Source organism: Danio aesculapii, chromosome 13 (assembly GCF_903798145.1).
Source record: "Danio aesculapii chromosome 13, fDanAes4.1, whole genome shotgun sequence".
In the NCBI taxonomy this organism is placed as follows: Eukaryota; Metazoa; Chordata; class Actinopteri; order Cypriniformes; family Danionidae; genus Danio; species Danio aesculapii.
In genome coordinates, this window is record NC_079447.1 from 46,754,202 (window position 1) to 46,761,979 (window position 7,778).

Genomic DNA, 7,778 nt, shown 5'->3' on the forward strand with positions numbered 1-7,778 from the left:
ATAGAGTGTTGTCATGTATATATATGGAGTGTGTTGTGTGTGTATATATATATATGGAGAATGTATCATGTCTGTGTATATGTATAGAGTGTGTCATAAACTATATGTATGGAGTGCATCGTGTGTGTATATATATGAGAATGTATCATGTCTTTGTATATGTATGGAGTGTAGCATATACTTTATTTAGATATGTTTTAGAGTGTATCATGTGTATATATATATATATTTAAATGTATGGAGAGGAGCCTGACAGGAGTGTGTATATGTATAGAGTGTATCATTACAATATGTATAGTATGAAGTGAATCATGTATATGTATGCAAAACTGTTGCAAACTATTATTTGTGTTGAATTTAAACAAACAAATTAAATTTAATAATGTTCAACTTAATTTGTTTGTTTAAATTCAGCCTAAATAAATTGTTACAACCACTTAACGTAAAAACAATTGAGTAAATCCAAGGAATCATCTTTGAATATTTTTTTTCAGTGAATAATGTGTGTTAATGTATAGATGTATCATAGCTCTACGTATAGTGTGTATGGAGTATATCAAATATGATGTGTATCATGTGTATATCTATAGTATGCATGGAGTGTAGCTCAGTGGTAATGTGATTTACCTTTCACATCAGACAGATGTGTATATGTATAGAGGTTGTGTAATATACGGAGTGTATTTGTAGAGTATGTATGGAGTAATCTGTGGTATATGTACTATGTATGGAGTATATCATGTTTTGTGTGTTTGTATAGTGTGTCATGTGTATATATATGGAGTGCATTGTGTGTGTGTATATATATATATATGGAGAATGTATTATGTCTGTGTATATGTATAAACTGTGTCATAAACTATATGTATGGAGTGCATCATGGTTATATATATTGAGAATGTATCATGTCTTTGATATGTATGAAGTGAATCATGTATATGTATGCAAAACTGTTGCAAACTATTTATTTGTGTTGAATTTAAACAACAAATTAAATTTAATAATGTTCAACTTAATTTGTTTGTTAAATTCAGCCTAAATAAATTGGTTTACAACCACTTAACGTAAAAACCATTGAGTAAATCCAAGGAATCATCTTTGAATATTTTTTTTCAGTGAATAATGTGTGTATATGTATAGAGTGTATCATATGCTATATGTATAGTGTGTATGGAGTGTGCATATATATTGAGAGTGTATCATGTCTGTGTTGTGTATATGTATGGAGTGTACCCTATACTGTATGTATGGAGTGTATCATTCATTATTTTTTTCTTTCGGCTTAGTACCTTTATTAATCTGGGGTCGCATGCGCACATATTTTAAAACGGCATGTCTAGACTGATTCTCCAAGGCATATTGCGCTTCAAAATATTAAATATCCTTCAGATGAAGCTTACATGTAAAATTTAATTTAGTGATTTTACCACGTCATATAAAAACATAAACATTATTTGAGGATGTACAGTAGAACGCATTTTTGACTTGCAGTTTTCATAATCCGTTCATAAAGCAGCACTGCGCAGGGACTGGATAAGTTAAGCTTAAACATTATCGCATTTTTTCTCACCGAAAGAGCAAATATTAAGTTCACTGGTAATGACGCACAGAAACGGACAAATCACAGGCAGTTTCAGTTGTGAATTTAGTGCAAAGTGCAACATACAAAATTCAAACACGAGTGAAAACTCCTGACGCGCGCTGCTGCGTGTCCCTCATCTGTATAAACACTATCCAAAGGTTACTCATTACTCATCATATACTCATTACTCATCAACTGAACTCATTACAATATCACTGACTCGATTAATTAAATACGAAAGCCTTTTTTCCCTTTAAATCTCTCAAATTATCATATGGGATCTCCTCTGTTTGTGGACTTTTTAACTGATAAGGGAGGGTATAATGGCAAGAAACCAGAGGGGAGCTGCAGTCTTTCAGAACAGTGGATTTTAGGTAGGATTGCATATTATTGATGACAGTGAGTCGGCAGATATACATGTAAACAAAAATCCATATATACAAACAGTGTAAACAAAATTCATAAGCACAATCTGACAAAGTCTTGTCACTAATTAACTTTTAAGTACAACAAATACTAACTTGACTTCTAGTTGATCGTTTTGGTGTCAAAGGTGGCTTATATGAAAGGCAAAGCTTCTAGGTTACACTTATTTACCAAAATAAAACATGATGCCTTGATTATTAATTATTTAATTAGGACAGGAAGGTCTCACTTAACGACAATAATGTACAATTAAGAATATAAAGTCATGGTGCGGTGGAAAAGAAATTAATATTCTCTATGACTCCCATGAGCTTGGAGGACTGCATCCATAAAGTCATCTGGAATGCCAAAGAAAGTGTTCCAAAATTAGTTTCAAACCGGAAGTACGAATTTGCTCTAAATAACATATCATGTGTACATGTATGGGGAGTGTATTTGTAGAGTATGTATGGAGTAATCTGTGTCTATATGTATAGAGTATATCCTATACTATATGTATTGAGTGTATCATGTATATGCATGGAGCGTATCATATGCTATATGTATGAGAGAATACAGAGTGATTTTGGCAGCCCTTTTGCTCGCTCTGGATAAGTACAGTTCTTGGGGAGTAGGAAGGGTTGTACCAGTGATTTGCTCAGCAGTGTATCTGTATAGTATGTATACACTGAATGTACCATGTGTTCAGTGGTCCAGCGGTAATGTTATTCACCTTTCACACCAGAGACCCGGGTTCTATCCCAGACCCTGACAGGAGTGTATAATGTGTGTATATGTATAGTATGTATGGAGTGTATCATATACGATGTGAATATGTATAGTATGGAGTGTATCATGTCTGTGTATATGTATGCAGTGTATCATGTATATGTTTGGATTTATACATATATGATTTGTATGGTGGAGTGTATCGTGTGTGTGTATACATATGAAGAGTGTATATGTATGTAGAGTATCATATACTATATTTATGGAGACCATCATGTGTATATAAATATATGGAGAGTATGTATGGAATAATCATGTGTAGAGTGTATCATATATTAATGTATGGAGTCCATCGTGTGTGTATATATATATATATATATATATATATATATATATATATATATATATATATATATATATATATATATATATATATATATAGTATGCATGTAGTGTACCATGTGCTAAGTAGCTCAGTGGTAATGTGATTCACCTTTCCTGGGTTCTATCCCAGACCCTGACAGGAGTGTATAATGTGTGTGTATATGTACAGAGTATATCATATATGATGTGTATCATGTATAGTATAGAGTGTATTATGTATATGTATGGAAAGTATCATGTCTGTGTATATGTATGGAGTGAATCATGTATATGTATGGAGTGTATCATATATTAAATATATGGAGTCCATCATGTGTATATATACACTGTATATGTATAGAGTGTGTCATGTATATGTATGGAGTGCATCATGTGTATATATATATATATATATATATATATATATTATATATATATATATATATATATATATATATATATATATATATATATAATATATATATATATATATATATATATATATATATATATATATATATATATATGTATATAAATGGAGAGTGTATCCTCTCTGTGTTTATGTATGGAGTGCATCATGTGTGTATCTACAGTCTGCATGTAGTGTACCATGTGCTCAGTAGCTCAGTGGTAATGTGATTCATCTTCACACCAAAGACCCAGGTTCTATCCCAGACGCTGCCAGGAGTGTATATTCTGTGTATATGAATAGTATGTATGGAATGTATCATGTGTATGTATAGAGTGTATCATGTCTGTGTATATTAGTATAAAGTGTATCATGTATATGTATGGAGTGTGTCATATATGATTGTAAATATGTATAGTATGGAGTGCACCATGGCTGTGTATTTGTATAAGAGTGTATCATGTATATTTTTGGAGTTTTATACATATATGATATGTATGGATAGTGTATATGTGTAGTATGGAGTGTATCTTGTGTATATGTGTAATGTGGAATGTATCATGTGTATATCTATAGTATGCATGGAGTGTAGCTCAGTGGTACTGAGTGGTAATGTGACCCGGGTTCTATCCCAAACCCTGACAGGAGTGTATAATGTGTGTGTATATGTATAGTGTGTATCAAATGCTGTATGTATGCAGTGTATCATATATGATGTGTATGGGGAGTGTATATGTATCATGAGTGTATGAGTTCATCAACTGAACTTATTACAATATCACTGACTCGATTAATTAAATACGAAACCCTTTTTTCCCTTTAAATCTCTCAAATTATCATATGGGATCTCCTCTGTTAGTGGACTTTTTAACTGATAAGGAAAAAAACATCAAAACACACACCAAGATATCTTAAACTGTTCGCTTAACGGTAGTGGAAATGCACTAATGAAATTCAGGATTCAACAATGAATAGAATAAATATTGATTTATGTGTCGATTAAAAACATCTTATATGGTGAAATAAACGCTGAATTTTCTTAATATGCTATAAATGTAATGTATTAGTATTAGTGACCACCGTTACAAAGGACTGGATATCTAAAAAGAAGTTTTGCATTGAAATGTTTTAAAGAGTGTTGGAGATTTAGCTACCCTTTAATGTTATCATATTTACGAAAACATTTTGAAGTTCTAAAGCGCTTTTCCTTGAAAAAGACTTGAAAAGTCCCACTCCTGATTAGTATGTTTTATGTCACACACATAATAACATAATACCCACATTATAAACTAAGTCAGTAGCTTAGAGGTAATGCGATTCACCTCTCACGCCAGAGACCTGGGTTCTATCCCTGACAGCAGTGTATAATGTGTGTGTATATGTATAGAGTGTATCATATACTATATGTATGAAGTTAATCATGTATATGTATATGTATGGACTGTATCATGTGTATATCTATAGTATGCAAGTAGTGTCCCGTGTGCTCAGTAGCTCAGTGGTAATGTAATCCACCTTTCACACCAGCGACCCTGGGTTCTATCCCAGACCCTGACAGGAGTGTATAATGTGTGTATTATGTATAGAGTGTATTAAATGCTGTATATATGGAGTGTATCATGACTATGTATATGTATGGTGTATCTCGTATGATATGTATATCGTGTTGTACAGAGTGTGTCGTGTGTATATATATATAGGAGTGCATCGTGTGTGTGTTGTGTATGTATATATGTCTGTGTATATGTATAGAGTGTGTCACAAACTATATGTATGGACTGCATCATGTGTGTATATATATGTTGAGAATGTATCATGTCTTTGTATATGTATGGAGTGTAACGTATACTTTATTTAGATATGTTTAGAGTGTATCATGTATATATATGGAGTGCATCATGTGTATATATATTTAAATATATGGAGAGGAGCCTGACAGGAGTGTGTATATGTATAGAGTGTATCATATACAATATGTATAGTATGAAGTGAATCATGTATATGTATGCAAAACTGTTGCAAACTATTTAATTGTGTTGAATTTAAACAAACAAATTAAATTTAATAATGTTCAACTTAATTTGTTTGTTTAAATTCAGCCTAAATAAATTGTTTACAACCACTTAACGTAAAAACAATTGAGTAAATCCAAGGAGTCATCTTTGAATATTTTTTTTCAGTGAATAATGTGTGTATACTGTATAGAGTGTATCATATGCTATACGTATTGTGTGTATGGAGTATATCATATATGATGTGTACATGTATCATATGGAGTGTATCATTCTGTGTATATGTATGGAGTGTATCATGTGTATATCTACAGTATCCATATGGTTTCCCATGTGCTCAGTAGCTCAGTGGTAATGTGATCCACCTTTCGCACCAGCGACCTCGGTTCTATCCCAAACTTTGACAAGGACTGGGTATCAAGTTCTTGTTCCTTTGTTTATTTTGGAAAATTATACACTCTATACATACTCCTGTCAGGCTGCACATGATGCACTACATACATATACATGATACACTCTAAACATAGTATATGCTACACTCCATACATATACACAGACATGATACATTCTCAATATATATATACACACATGACGCATTCCATTACATATAGTTTATGACACACTCTAACATATACACAGACATGATACATTCTCCATATATATATATATACACACACACGACACATTCTATACAAACACACAAACCCTAACCATACATATACATAGTCAGATACACTCCATATATACAGCATTTGATTACACTCTATACCTATCATATGAGATACATTCCATACATATACACAGACATGATACACTCCATATATACAGCATTTGATACACTTTTATACATTACACACACATTATACACTCCTGTCAGGGTCTGGATAGAACCCGGGTCGCTGGTGTGAAAGGTGGATTACATTACCCCTGAGCTACTGAGCACATGGGACACTACATGCATACTATACTAACTATACACAGACCATGATACACTTTATACATGTACACGACATGAGGACACTACATATATACATATTCACATCGTATATGATACATTCCATATGTATATACATGATACACTCCATACACATACATTCCATACATATACACACACATTATACAATCCTGTCCGAGTCTGGGATAGAACCCGGGTCTCTGGTTGTGAAAGGTGGATCACATTACCACTGAGCTACTGAGCACATGGTACACTACATGCAGACTGTAGATACACCATGATACTCCATACATAAACACAGAGAGGATACACTCTCCATTTATATACATATACACATGATGCACTCTATACATATACATGACACACTCTATACATATACAGTGTATCATGTATATGTATGATCCGTATATGATAGTGTATGTTGGAGTGAATGCACTCCATGCACTATAATATACACATGATACACTCCACACTATACATATACACTCCCATACATGTCCACATGAGACCACTCATACATACTAAACAAGTATATGATACACTCCATACATATACATGGTACACTCTATGCATACTATAGATATACACATGATACATATACACTCTTCATATATATCACATGATTCACTCCATACATATACACAGACATATACACTCCATACATACAGCATTTGATACACACTGTCAATATTTGATACACAATGTACTTATCCAGAGCGAGCAAAAGGGCTGCCAAAATCACTCTGTATTCTCTCATACTATAGCAAATGATACGCTCCATACATATGCACAGACATGATACACACTCAACATATCACACAGATTACTCCATACATACTCTACAAATACACTCCCTATGATACACATGATGATACACTCCATATATATACACACACACACGATGCACTCCATACATATACATGACACACTCTATACATATACACAGATATGATACACACCTGTCAGGGTCTGATGTGAGAGGTAAATCACATTACCACTGAGCTACACTCCATGCATACTATAGATATACACATGATACACTCCACACTATACATATACACTCCCCATACATATCATATATGTATAAACTCCAAACATATACATGATACACTCTTATACATATACACAGACATGATACACTCCATACTATACATATTCACATCGTATATGATACATTCCATATGTATATACATGATACACTCCATACATATACACTTTCCATATTCACATAAAAAATGATGCACTCCATACATATACATTCCATACATATATGTACGTAGTGTATCAAATACAATGTGCATATGTAAGGAGTGTATCATATCT